This window comes from Zingiber officinale, chromosome 9A (assembly GCF_018446385.1).
Source record: "Zingiber officinale cultivar Zhangliang chromosome 9A, Zo_v1.1, whole genome shotgun sequence".
NCBI classification, from domain to species: Eukaryota; Viridiplantae; Streptophyta; class Magnoliopsida; order Zingiberales; family Zingiberaceae; genus Zingiber; species Zingiber officinale.
The window spans coordinates 106868368-106884072 of record NC_056002.1 but is presented as its reverse complement, the minus strand read 5'-3'; the positions used below and the strand labels follow the sequence as shown (position 1 = coordinate 106884072).

Genomic DNA, 15705 nt, shown 5'->3' with positions numbered 1-15705 from the left:
AATAAGAAGGGACACTACAAGCATGACTTCCCTAATCTCAAAAAGAAGAAAGCCCTCAAGACAACCTAGGATGAATCATCCTCGGAATGGACATCAACGAACCAAACACTACAAGAAAAATGCTCAAAGATACCTATGGAACAACAATAGTTTTAAGCAATTTTCGGTGTCTTTGAGTATTTTAAATCATTTTTTTCAAAAAATGATGTCTATGAGCACATATTTTTGTTCATATACATCGATTTTTTTTTAACCAGTGTATATGAGTCCCCTTTTTCGATAATACACACTGAATTTAATAGTATTTTTTAAAATCCGATGTCTATGATATTTCCTTGTCCTATCTACTAAACCATATAGTAAAAAGTGTTGTTAAAAGTGGTGTTAAATAACAAAAAAAAAATAAATTTTCCCACCTATACTTCTATCGTCGTGTGACACCTTCGACCCCCGCCCACTGCCGCCTTCTAATTGGTGTAGGCTTGCGATCGATTTCTCATTCGTGTTTTAGTTTTTTTTATGAATAAAATTAATGGTTGCGGTGGCGGACAAGGTGGTTGGGGCGGATGATCAGTTCATTCGCTACCAACCTGAGGCATCGGAGGTTTACCACTGCCAGATGGAGGCGTCGGAGGTATACCATAGCGACGTGCGAAAGCTTGTTGATTTGATTTCCAATCTAAATCCGGCCGCCGAGGAGTTCTTCCATTCGAATTATACGGTCTTCCCTTCTGCCGCCGGCAACACTTAGAAACCCAACAGTCAACTTTCTGCCGATGCGCCCATTTTTGTGGCATTCTGTGGTTCTTATGGAGATGGGCCCATTAGCAATGGTGGTAACAGTGGGGACTCAAGCGGCGGTGGATCGTCGAATTATCAGCTTAATTGCCAAGTAATTTCCCTCCTCTTTGCCTTGATTTTATGTTCAACTCATTATTTATTTTGTACACTATGAATGACTATTTTGTCTGTCATGGTTTTAGGTTTAACCTATTAAAAATCACTAATTTTTTAGTGGGTTTTCAACTGTAGCACTTCACCTTTAAGAATTAATGTAAAAATATATTAGATAGAATTTCATAAGTTTATTCGTACTCTCCTATTATCTCTGCTCTTGGTGGATTTTCATTTCTATTAGTTCCTTTTTTTCAAAACAACGTTTGGACATTTTTTGTGATGGAAATGCTATTATGTTTGTTTTCCAGTAGAGAAATGGCTATCCTTAGGGTCGGAGGAGGATGACTGATAGTGCTCGAAGAGCTAAGAACGAGCGTAGCATTAGGTGTACTATTTATGTATCTGATCTTGATCAGAATGTGAGTAAATTTAGAGAAAATTTTGTTGTTAATTCTATTTTCGATTGATGTCATATCCTTCTAGTTGCATTGTTAGCATTTCCTAGATGCTAAAACACACTAGTAGCTTTCAATAATGGATTTTCGCGCAATTCTAATTCTTCTTTGTATTCAGTAACTTGCAATTTATTCAGCCTCCAAGTTAAAGCTGATCTGGTGCTATTTGGTTATTGTAAATTAAAAAAAAAAAAAAGATTTGAAAGTCGAAAAATTTCAATCAATAACCTTAAATGTTTTAGGTTCTTAAAATTTAAACTTATGTATCAAGCAATCTAATATATGCATAAATGATAGTAGTATACGATAGATGATAACTCAAATAGGGAGAAATAATAAAAGTAGAAGACTGTGGTTCAATGGAGTGAATTTCTTAACAGGTTTGATTCCAAATAGCAAGAGAGAAGATAGGGATCCGACTGTGAGTTTTTGATAGTGAAAAGCATAGGCAAAGATGAAGAAATAAGCAAGATGAATGATTTGATTGATGTTAAAAAGGGAACGGAGTGTCTTCTGTAAATTTAGTTATTAGTTAAAACTATAATTTTTAGTTTATATCACTTAGCTTGCGTGTTTGCCTACATTGTTGACCTATCCATTTAAATGATTGTTGTACCACATTTTTCTTTGACTATTGTAAATTTGGTATTTTTTTAGGTAGTTGATTGTCGTATTTGTGGTGATCCCATTCAATTTTGCGGTTTACCTTTGTAGAGTTTTCAGATGAGGGTGAGTCCCTAAATTTTAGTCCTTTTCATAGAGTGATGTGAAAACAATAGATATTTGCTATTAGATGGTGCGATGAAAGCTTTAAACCTTGATGGGGCTGTGATTGGTTGCTCTTCGGTGAAAGTCTTACCCTCAAAGACTGCGATCATACCCGTGAATCAAAAGTTTCTTCCTAAAGTGAGTTGGTCTTTTTTATTTTTTGTCTAAACCTTTACTAGTCTTCATATGTATTTTATTCCATTTAATTTTCTTGAATATTACTAACTCTTGTGGTACCAAGCAGTCTAAGGATGAAAATGACATGGTTATCAGGAATGCTTACTACACAAATATTGACAAAAAGGTTGATTGGTGTCTTCCTTTAGTTTTGTATCCATATTTTTTTGTTTTCTCCTACAATATTATATGAATAACTTAAAAGTATTTTCATCCAAATCCATCAAAATATTCTTTCCATGATCATACTTGTATCTTTTGTTTTAGGTAACTCAAACAGATGTCAAAACTTTCTTTGAGCAATGCTGTGGTGAGGTCGGTCTACTACCACTAATTTGGCATTTTGAATAATTATGATATATGTCACAGTGATAGTGAGTTAATCTCTCTCTTTTTTAACTTTTTTATTCAGGTTTCTCATCTTCGACTCCTCAGTGATAATATACACTCAACTCGTATTACATTTGTTGAATTTGTTCAAGTATGAATGATGCATTTGAAATCCAAAGAGTATTCTATTCATTCAATTGTACTATGCTTTTGTTTTCTCTATCAATTAAGTGAGGATTTATATTTTTATGATTTTTCATAGCCATCCGTGGTTAACGAAAATAATTTCATGCCATTAGTATTTGTTGAGGGTGTAGGGTGATCGGTGGCCAGTTTGAATGGGGATTGGATAGACGGTACCCCCAAATCGATCATTTCCTACGCATTCGTTAGTGCATAGTGGAAAACAAAAAATACAACCACGAATACAAATATGAAACCTAAATACAAAGGAAGAGATGTAAACCGCTAACACGTTCGTTTATGTGGTTCAGAGATAATTTCCTTCTACCCAACGGCGTATCCGTAAGGTAGACGATCCTTTAATCCGTCGGTGGATTAGTTCCCGACAAACTCCGGCTAGCTCAACCTCCTTGTGGGTAAAGAAACCTCACCACAACTTCAACCAAGACTTCTTGACACACAAAGATCTCTTGAGCATAAAAAACTACTAATTAGATTTTAACCAAGTCTAATTTCGTCAACTATAACCAAGCTCCCAAGCTTTGGTTATATAGGTCGCGGGTTGAAAACTCCACCTGCCAGTCGACTGCTAAAATTAGCAGTCGACTGCCCTCTGTGGGAATTCGACCGTTACATCCCAACGGCTCGATACTAGTCGACTGCTAAAATTAGCAGTCGACTGCTCCACATTGACCGAACGAACAGAAGCATTCTGTTCGTTTCCAGTCGACTGCCCAGTTGACTACAACAGTCGATTGATGGAACCATCAATCGACTGGTACCCGAGTATAATTCACTCAGCACTCAGACCCTCACCCTTACGACTCATTTGACGCTTCCTTCGCAGCTTTGACCTGTTGCCTTCAAGTCTACTTCCTTTTTGGCTCTCGTCCCTCGGATGCATACAAGCCCATGGCTCGTCCCAATGCCATCCTTCGCGTATGTCTTGAAGTCGCTTCCCTCGGCCCTTGTCCTCGCTGCCTTGTCCACGGTCCCTGGGATGCGTACAAGCCCGCGGTTCGTCCCCAATGTCATCCTTCACCGGACCCAAAGCCGTCAACCTGAGTCACATGTGTATCTTGTAAACGTGCACACTCACATACACATATCGGTGAACCTAACTTAAACCCTTTGCCCAAACACCAAAACACATGGTCGCACAGACCATTGGGATTGCTCCAACAATCTCACCCTTTTTGATGTTTGGCAATACGTTTAAGTTAGGGAAAACATAATAGCAAAACAATATGCTAAAAAGAATGGACTTACGTTGCCAAGGCTAAACACTTGGACTTACACCACCGAATGGACTTACGTTGCCAAGGCTACACACTTGGACTTACACTGCCGAATGAAAAATAATGCAACATGCATTTGAACCTATCCCAAGGCTCCCCCTACACCTATGCTCCCCATTGAGTTAGGAATTTTCCCATATGGATTTTTAAGAACCTATCCCAAGGCTCACCCTACACCTATGCTCCCCAATGAGATAGGAATTAACATGAGTATTTAAGGACCTATCACAAGACTCCCCCTACGAAAAGACACTAAGGTTTTCCCAACTAAACCTCACTTCTCTCCCTTTGCCTAACATCCAAAAAGTTCTCAAACAATGTCCCAATTGTTGAAAACTTGTCACTAAATTGACTCTAAACTCGTGTATTTATCCCCCATGGATCTCATACACCTCAATGAGTTGACCCCGTCACAAACCAATGCTGAAAAAAATTTCAGACTGGTATCAGTCGACTGCCCTTATCGAAACAACACACAGAACCATTCTGTGCTTGATTTTCACTGTTACCAGTCGACTGGTAACTGTACCAGTCGACCGGCACACTGTTTCAGCCCATTCTACATTTTGAACCCAATTTCAGAAATGCGCCAATAATTCCAAAGACATCCAAAAATTTCTAAATTTTATGGAGAGGTCTGTTTTATCCATGTCTACTCAGGAAAAAAATATTCAAAAATGTATCTATCACCATTCCCAAGATTGACATAAAACCCAAAACTAACTAAATGGATCAATTGAACCTTGACCTAAAGTCCTAGTTTTGGCTTCCTCTTGATGTATTTGCCCATACTAACTCACAATGCATTCCTAGCATTGGTTTATATGGCATCTATACATCCAAAATCAATTATCATGCTATATGACCCCAATGTCAGATTTTCCAAGCATGAAACACAACTCATGTGTGCCAATTCCCTAGGTTTGAGACTCAAGTCCGTCTCCAAATCACTTGGCACATTCTATGACCTAACCTAGACTCCCAAGTAAAACCCACTTGAGATCCATTGGCCATGGGTCCCAAATTGACTCTTTGAGCTCCCCCTAGAGCTCTTAGCCTTAGTCACCTCCCTAGGTGACTCATCCACAATGGCTAGGCTACATCAATGCACCTCCGATGACACTTGGCCTACAAACCTAACTTTCTTAACCTTGGACACCTTGTCCTTGGTTAATTTCTCCTTACTATAGTCATATGCAACCCTAGTATAAAACTTTCCCTTAGCATTGGAGACACTAGATCGGTATCCCAAACCCGATCTATCATTGTTGGGCCTTTGGCTACCCAACACCATACCTAAACCCTTAGATCCAACGTGGAATCTTTCTAGAGTTTTCTCCAACTTATCAAGTTTTGCCTTCAAAACTTGATTTTCCCTTTCTAGGTTCCTAAACCTAGAGTCAACATGCCCACCATGGACATTCCTAGACCTACCCTTTCTAGGCATGTGTCTCCCCTTCTTGGGATTAATGCCTTAGGTTTCCTTAGGTCTACCATTTCTAAATTTTTCATGCATAGATACCTTAGGGTTTTGATCTATATTAGCCCTACTTCTATCATGATATGTGAAACCAAAATTTTGCATGGGTAAATAATAGCAATTATTCCTAGCATGCATGGAGGAATTTAACTTTGACTTCAAATTTAAATTAGGGTTTACCTTACCCTTTACCTTTGGAGCTCCCCCTTGACATGAGCCTCCATTCTTCCTCCACTTCTTCTCCTCCTTCTTCAAATGCACCAACTTTTTTATCTCTTTCTTCTTTGGGCATTTGGTGTGGTAATGACCCCGCTCACCACACGTGAAGCACACTATGTGCTTTTTCTCCTTCTTCTTCCTACTCAAATTAGATTCAAAATGAATTGAATTGAGTTTAGGAGATACCTTCTTCTTACCCATAGGACATCTACTCTTGTAGTGCCCCCTTTCATTGCACCCGAAGTATATTATGTGGTCCTCTGACTTGACTTCGGTGGAGGTGCTTGCTAGGTTGACTTCTTCCAAGATTTCTTCTTCTTCTTCTTCTTCAACCTTTGAGGATGTCTCCTCATCCATACTAGTGGATGGCCTTTCTTCATCCTTCTCCTCCTCGGATGTTGAGCATGGCTCAACTTCCGGTTGCTCCACCTCCTCTTCTTGAGCTATTAAACCCATCTCCTTGGGCTCTTCCTCTTCTTGTGTAGGCAAAAGTTCTTCTCCTAGAACTTTCTTCACTTTGCTCCACAATTCGTGAGTGTTCTCGTATTCACCTACACGACTTATCACATCATTAGGCAAAATATCAATCAAAATAGATATTGCCTTTGCCCGTGTGGTTTTCTCCTCCGTCCAATGTCGTGGTCGAAGCTTCTTCCCTTTCTTATCATTCGGGACTTCAAATGGCTCTTCCACCACCATCATTGTATCTCAATCCGTCTCGAAGAAGTTCTTCATCTTCACCATCCAAAAGGTGATGTCCCATAAGCTTCCTCCTTCATACTTCGGCGGATTAATCAAGCCGGTCATCTTCGTAGCTTCCTCGGTGATTAGTTCGATGGAGAGCGACCTCGGACTAATTTGACTTGTAGGTGATCGGTGGCCGGCTTGAAGGGGGGTTGGATAGACGACACTCCTAAATCAATCGCTTCCTACGTATTCGTTAGTGCACAGCGGAAAACAAAGAATACAACCACGAATACAAATATGAAACTTAAATACAAAGGAAGAGATGCAAACCGCTAACACGTTCGTTTATATGGTTCGGAGATAACTTGCTCCTACCCCACGGCGTGTCCGTAAGGTGGACGATCCCTTAATCCGTCTGTGGATTAGTCCCCGATAAACTCCGGCTAGCTCAACCTCTTTGTGGGTGGAGAAACCTCACCACAACTTCAACCAAGACTTCTTGACACACAAAGATCTCTTGAGCACAAAAAACTACTAATTAGATTTTAACCAAGTCCAATTTCGTCAACTATAACCAAGCTCCCAAGCTTTGGTTATATAGGTCGTGGGTTGAAAACCCCGCCTGCCAGTCGACTGTTAAAATTAGCAGTCGACTGCCCTTTGTGGAAATTCGACCGTTACATCCCAGCGGCTAGATATCAGTCGACTGCTAAAACTAGCAGTCGACTGCTCCACACTGACCGAACGAACAGAAGCATTATGTTCGCTTCCAGTCGACTACACCAGTCGACTGGTACCCAAAGCCGTCAACCTGAGTCACATGTGTGTCCTGTAAACCTACACACTCACATACATATATCAAATACAAGGGTGAACCTAACTTAAATCCTTTACCCAAACTCCAAAACACATAGTCGCACGGATCATTGGGATTGTTCCAACAGAAGGAACAATTAAGATTCCTCTAGATAGTTATCTCTACCTTTATATATTACTAATGAATAGGGGATGTTACAAATAACCCTTTACATATTTAAACTGAACTCCTTAACATTGAAGCTATTTCAATATACTCATTACAAAGATATTTAATTGATATGTTTGCGAAATGACACGCACATAAAGGGGATAGATATATCTTGAGATGTGTGTAAAATGGCATATGTAGAGCGAGGACTAATTTGACTTGAGGTTCATGGATGACACACACGAAGAGAGAAGCGGATCGAGCTAAACATTAGATCCCTAGAATGACACAGAGAGAAGATAACTCATTCGTCTTGAAATCTCTATAGAATGATGCACCTTGAGAGGAGAGATTTGTTGCATAATGTGCGTAGAGAGAGAAGAGCACAACACTTGGGAACTATAGAATGACACATGCAAATGATGCACATGGAGAGGGGAGATCCATGAAATGATGCACCAAGAGAGAAAAAAAAAACATATTGGCTTGATAACCATGTTAGGGCATTGGTGAGTGTTGAATATTTTGGGTTAAATCAAAGGAAGAAATGTCACCATATTGGCTTGAAATCTCTATAGAATGATGCCACTTGAGAGAGGAGAGATTTGTTGCATAATGCACGCAGAGAGAGAAGAGCACAACTCTAGGGATCTATAGACTGACACACGCAAATGATGCATATGGAGAGGGGAGATGTATGGAATGATGCACCAAGAGAGAAAAATCATATTGGCTTGATTAACCCAGCATTGGTGAGTTTTGGGTTTTTTAGGTTAAATCAAAGAGACTAAGAGAAAAAAAATTGAGATCCATGAAGCTAACAATCATTTAAGTGCAAGATTGGAAATAACCAACATGGGAAGTTGTTAAGGTATATCCTTGTGATTAGCAACTATTTCACTATCCTCGAAGGAGTTATTTAAAAATTTATTTTCTAACATAGAATCCTCGATAACCAAATGCGGAGTAATGTGATTTTTATATCATACGATATATGAAAATTTTAATTGAAAATTTTGGATTTCGTCATAAGGATTCACTTCCATCAATGGTAATAATACAATATCTTCCATTTTGTATTTTTGATTTGAAAACTTACTCATTAGTATCTTTTTGTAAAGTTATTAGTATCTGCTGAATTTTGTTGGACTTTGAGTATTTCTTGGGGTTTCCCTACTATGTACTATTTTGGTAGTAATCAATTAGTCATGATCCAGTTGGACAATTCTTACTTTGTGACTGTGTGTGTGATGAGAAAGAGTTTGAGCAAAAATTTGTATGTTTGCAGATGAATCTTGTTGTTTTACTAATATGTAGTTGCCCTACTAGTTATGCCCTAAGGAAAATTGGTTGAATTTTCCAATAATGCTTTAGTATCAAATTAAAGAAAATACTTAATCGATAATCTTTTAGTAATTCAAGCACTAAGGTCAACTGGTACATTCAAAATTTCTCTTTGCAAAGTGATTAGTACTTGGTTTTACTAATATATTATTTATGTATTTTTACTGTTTATAAATCTCAAGTACTCTATAGTTGAAATTGATGAAATGTGGTTCGAGTGGGCTGAATGCATGCTAGATTACATTTGAGTAGGAAAGGTGCTTGATTTTTGAAAGCTTTAGAGGATGCATGCATTTCATGGAATATAATCTTTGGATATTGACTTGATGTGTATCGCTACAATATCTATTAGTTTTTTATGTTGCAAGAAAAATATTTATATGTTGGTTACATTGGTGGATATTAACTTGGTGTGTTTAAATACATCAGTGAGTTTTTATTTGTGATTTGTTTGGTGAATTTATAATGTTAACTTAATTTTGTACTATTGGGAATCAGATCAATTTCATACTCTTGATCCATCATAATTTACAAATAGCAGGAAAAAATTTGTTGGATCGAAAGAGTGCGATAGGGGGGGGGGTGAAAATCCCGCGTTTAAAAATCCTTTCTTTTTCAACATTTAAATCAAAGTAGTGCAGCGGAAAGTAAAGAACAGTTTCGGTTACTTGGTTCGGAGCCTACGTCGACTCATACTCCAAAGTCTGTGATCCTTGACTGCATCGTTAGATAATCCATTAAAACTCTTATTTTTGAAACCTCCAGAAAGAAGCAATTTGTATAATGAAATGAGTAAGATAGTAACAACATACTATCTTACTTGAAATTAAGTACAATGCAAGAAATATAAAATTATACTAATAGTAGATGAAAGATGAAGCTTGGTCGACACTTAATTGAAGTAGTAGCTTGCTTGAAGACGAAGCACAGAGCAGCAGTATGAGCAGCTTTGCACAGAGATTAGCTAGTGAATGGATTTGTTGCTGAGCCTCAGACCTCAAGCTCTTTTTATAAGAATGGTCAACGTTTGATCGACCGATCCTTGGGTTCGGTCGACCAACCCACTCCCTACCTTCTTTGCTGAGATCTGTTCCTCAGGCATTAATGATGTTTAATGGTTTGGTCGACCAATCCCATTGTTCGATCGATCGAACGGTGATCTTTCCCCGTTCATCGAGATTCTTCATTAATGCACCATTAATGACTTTGTTATTCGGTCCACCGATCCCCTAGTTCGGTCGACCGATTAGACAATCTTCCTTCTTTTCTTCGGCTCGATTTGATCTGTGCTGAGTCATCAAGGTTCGGTCGACCGATCAGCTTGTTCGGTCGACTGATCAAGCTTAGATCGGAAGTTGTGTTCTGTTCGATTCTAATCTGGTCTAAGTCAACCTATTTTGATTGACCGATCCTTGCGTTCGATCGACTGATCAGGCCAGATCTGAAAAACAGTCTTAGACATATAATCCTACAAAATAGAGGATAGAACAGTAATATTATATTTGATGCATGAGTAGTATTATACAGTAGAATTGTCTTGATCTCAACTTGGAAACCTTCCCAGTTTCTTTAGTTAGATCAGCGACTTTAGATTGTTCCTTTCAGGAACACGACCTCACTGTCGCTCCTCCAGTTGTATACCTCAATTTACCTGTCAAACATTAGTACTCCACCAGACATGTTTGGACTTTGCCTGCTCAGTGTTTGATTGCCTGATCTACTAAGACTTTTCCTACAATACTATATTAGCCAACAGCAATAATAATAATACATAGTACTATGATAAACCTAAACTTAGATTTACTTAGATCCGCTGGTTCGGTCGACCGGAAACCATCCGATCAACCTTGCTTGGAGTTGACTGCTCCAAGACTTCTCGTTACCTAAGGTTATCTCCCCCTTAGATTTTCTCCATCTGTCTTCACTCACCAGAACCTAAGGTTACCACCCCCTAGGGTTTTCTCCACTTGGCTTCACTCACCAAGACTCAGTATTCAGCTAGCTAGGGATCAGGTCCTCCAGACCCATCGAATCCACCTGGCTTTCACGATTTACTGAGATTTCCTTTGCCTACTCAGTATTCGACTACCCAAGGATCATGTCCTCTAAACCTATCAAATCCACCTGGCTTCCATGATCTACCGAGATTTCTCTTGCCTAGCCTGCAACTAGGACTTCCCATGATCAAGCCATTAAACATACTTAAATATATTTGTCGAATCCACCTGGCTTCCACGATCTACCGAGATTTTCCTTGCCTAGCTTGCAACTAGGACTTCACATGATTAAGCTCCATTAAACATACTTAACATATTTGTCGGATATTAAAACCTTAGAAGTCGATTACACCAACAAAAATAAGTGTTATTATAACAGTTTTAGCTTCAATGACATTGGTTTTGAAACGTTGTCGTTAAGTGATAATACTGACTTTTCATCGCTTCTGAAATTAGTGTCATTAACCAATACTATATTGATTTTTAATTGCTGCACAAACTGGTGTCATTATATGATATTACATTAGTCTTCCACCGCTACTGAAACCAGTGTGTTAATATTACATATGTAGAAAATCATTACCGAAACCGGTGTTATTAACTGATATTAAATTGGTCTTACACCATTGCTGGAATCTATGCCGTTAATATTACATTGATAAAAAATCGTTGTCAAAACTGATGTTATTAATAGATATTACATCAGTGTTACACCGTTGCTGAAAACGATGTCATTAAGTTATACTACACTGGTTAATAACCGATTCAGAAATTGGTGTCATTAAGTGATACTACACCAAGTACAAATTGGTGTCTAAAATGTTAGACCTTTTGCAGCGCCTTCATAGACACCGATCAATTTTGTCATAGACACTAGTGGAAAATCGTTGTCTATGAGTATTTTTCTTGTAGTGAAAGCACACCAACTACCTCGTGTTTATGGCATACATACCAGAATCGGAAAGTGAATCAGAAGAAGGGTCTGAACCTGAATCGAGCCATGACTTTTTTAAAATAATTGCACATTTACATAGGAAATTAACTAGTTCTGAAAATCAGATAAATGAACTAAGTATAAAAAATAAAATACTTAATGAACAACCAAAATTAATCTCAATGACCGAGTTGATTCAAGCTGAAATCCCAACTCAAGTTACAAAACTTGAGAAGGACAATTCCAAATTGAGAGGCGAAGTAGTTGAACTAAGACAACTTCTGGTAAAATTCACAACTAGATTCAAGTACCTTGATATGATACTTAGATCACAAAGAGCTATGTACAATAAGTCCAAACTTGGATACAAGTCTAGCTCGAATAGCAAAGCCCTTATATCTCTAGTCACTCAAAATAAAAATCAAATCAAAGCTTGGGTTCTGAAAATGTGCCTAACCATGCAAGCAGAACTCAATCAGTACTATGTACCTAAAAATACAATATACTACTTAAATCAAAATAAACCAAATAACTCACCCTTAATCTCAAAAATTAAACCTTCAAAACTAAATTTAAACCTAAATAATAAAATTAAATAAATGAATAAAAAACTAAAGCTAAATTAAATAAATATAAAATTAATCTAAGCTCAAACTATAACCAAGTCTATTATAACTATAAAGCAAATCGACACAAACCTAAAACCTAAACCAAAATTTCAATAATTCAGGGGGAGACTCTAAATTAGTTGGCACCTCTAAAACAATATTATACATGGCTGAGTAATTAGGACTAGTATAAATAAGGATAAAAGTTTAACTTGATAAACGATACTGAGAAGTTTTGGATGATAATATGTTAGGGAAGTTCTGTCTTATGCATGTCTAGGAATATATGACTTTGACCTGGTGTATTTAGCTTAGTGGAACTAACTGAAGCTACCCCTTACTAATCCTAATTAGTTAGACTAAAATGTTGTACTAAGTTTAGTGGACAAAACTATTTAAAATTTTTTGAAGGCATGGTTACTCTAATGATGTGTAATACCCCGGTTCTAAGATTCTAGTTAAGTATGACTTAAAAGGTTAGATAGTACTATCTATATCACCAAGGTGCACATTCCTTTTCAGAAATCCAAACTTAAGAATTCCAAAATTAAGCGTGCTTGACATGGAGAAATCTAAGGATGGGTGACCTCCTGGGAAGTTTTCCAAGGTGCGTGCGAGTGAGGACAAAGCATGCTGAAAGGACCTCCAGTGGTCTGTGGAGCTAGTCATCAACTCGATGGGCAATTATGGCGGCGTTCCCAGTTCAGTCCGGTTAGGGCTCGCCCGGGCTGGGGCATTATAGATGGTATCAGAGTGACCTTGTGACCGTGAGTGCGCCTGTGATAGGAGCACCCAGGGTACCACCTAGCGAGGGAGATTATGGGATTTATCGATTTGTGGTTACACAACGAGGACGTTGTGTTTTAAAGTGGGGGTGATTGTAATACCCCGGTTCTAAGATTCTGGTTAAGTATGGCTTAAAAGGTTAGATGATACTATCTGTATCACCAAGGTGCACTTTCCTTTTCGGAAGCCCAAACTTAAGAATTCCAAAGTTAAGCATGCTTGGCTTGGAGAAATCTAAGGATGGGTGACTTCTTGGGAAGTTTTCCAGGGTGCGTGCGAGTGAGGACAAAGCACACTGAAAGGACCTCCGGTGGTCTTTGGAGCTAGTCGTCAACCCGATGGACAATTCTGGCGGCGCTCTCGGTTCAGTCCAGTTAGGGCCCGCCTGGGTCGGAGCGTTACATGATGTCCAGGTGACTCACCACAACTTAGACGTTTATCCAAAAAATGTCTATTTATTGAATTCAAAGCTAAACTTGAATATAACACAAGTTAAACCAAATCATGAAATTCAACTTAACTCATCTCACGAAATTATAGGATTCCCTGATTAAAAATATAGATCGGGTAAGATGAATATTAAGTTAAATTAAATTAATAATAAATTAAAATAAACTAAATTAATTTTTAAAAAATAAAATAAAACAAAATAAGTTAAATTAAATTAGCTATAAATTTAACTTAAAATTAACTTCAAACTTAAAATTAAAATTAGCTTTAAAATTAACTTAAACTTAAAGTTAACTTTAAAATTAACTTAAAACTTAAACTTAAAATTAACTTTAAAATTAATTTAAAACATAAAATTAAGACTTAACTCAAATTTAATTAAAATTTTAAATAAAAATTAAAACTTAAAATAAAAAATATATAACTAAACATTTAAACTTGAATTTAAAAAAAAACAATCGAAGGTAAGGCTATACAATCGAAGGCGCCCTCAAAAGGATGGGAAAACTCCTACCTAACTAATTGAAGACGCCTTTAATGTGCTTAAAAGCACCCTCAATAACACTTGGAAGGTGCCTTCCATCAAGCTGAAGGCGTCTTCAACTCTGATTTTTACAACGAACAGAGCTTCTCTATTCGCGAAACTTATCACTTCAAGGTGCCTTCCAACTGGGTTTTTCCACCTTTTCTCCACATTTTCTTCTAAGATTTCCAACAATACCTCCTAGGTATCCTCTAACTCGATCTATATAGTTATTTTCTTTATTTATATGGTTTTTTTAATATCTGCATGTATAAACTACATTAGGAAATGACAAAATATTATTCCATCCTAGCCTAGTTCGAGCAGTATCCCCTCTACCAATGCTAGATTTCCTACTGAGCGACTTAGGCTATATTTTGTAGAGCGATCATATATTGTATTAAAATCTAGGTTTCTAAGTAGATCATTTTTTACCAGATATTGTGCTCCTATTATTGAGGTGATAGACTATTATTAGTTAGGTAGGTTAGTTTACTGTAGTCATTCAGTAAACTTAGACTTATGTGTCCAGTTTTATAACAATCTAGTTAAGATTGATGACTTGACATACTCCACTAGAGTAGGTGGGAAGGACTTTAGGTTCTCCCCCCACTCTATTGTATGATAGCTTAGGATTTAGAAGGTTTGCCTGCCCTTTTTTCCGTTACCCTAGTAGGAATTTCTCATTTGGTGAACCCTACTCCCATATTACATTGGATATTATATATATATATTTCTTTAGGGAGGAGAGAGTACCCACAGTAATTGACTTCAGGTCTCTCTCTCTCTCTCTCTCTCTCAAGGTTCAAGACATGTCCTGTATCAAGTTCTGACCACCTACATTTTTCCCATTACATCTCACAATGTTGCGATGATGCATCCTTCCCACTCCTTTTTCCTGTATGCACTATGTCAGCACTTAGATATCGACATTGCATTACACATGTTTCATCATCCATGCATCCAGTCTCATCACTATGCAATAGGTTCATATTCCCTACTATCACATTTTGACTTCCATATTTTCGACCATAGGAGTCGATATGACCCAGGGTACATCCACTCCCTTAGCTCATATGATGAGATTGGTCAGCATCAGCTTGCATTAGTACATATAGATGCCATAGCTCTAGAGGTACTACCTTGGAGAGTGGGCCCTCAGTTAGACGTTCCATACGAGGCAGAGGAGGATATGCCGCCTATCATTCCAGCCAAGGGGGAGGAGAGGCTGACATTTATAATAGAGGAGCTCGTAGGATCTCTTCTGACCTTAACCCAACCTTTAACCTTAACCCAGCCTTTGGCTTCTCTATCCATCGAGGACTGACTTGCTAGACTTGAGGACTCTTCTACATAGATCCGGCAGTTTGTCTCAGAGGGGTTCACCTCTCTCCGGGGGGAGATGACCACTGGATTTTTGTAGCTAAACATATAGATGCAGTTGATACTTTAAGCTTTACAAGTGTCTGATCAACCCCCACTTCCACTAGCCGATGATGATCACACTTGATTGTGTTCAGTACATTGCTATATATTGTATATTTGTTTGACTTGATCTATGTATTCAACTATTTCTCCTTGACCATTTTATTTGGATAATCT

The 15705-nt window shown here is 37.9% G+C and overlaps 1 pseudogene; it reads left to right on the top strand.

The window, feature by feature from the left end:
- The first annotated feature begins 532 nt into the window (after positions 1 to 532).
- Positions 533 to 2784, top strand: LOC122019435 (annotated as a pseudogene).
- Positions 2785 to 15705: the final 12921 nt, after the last annotated feature.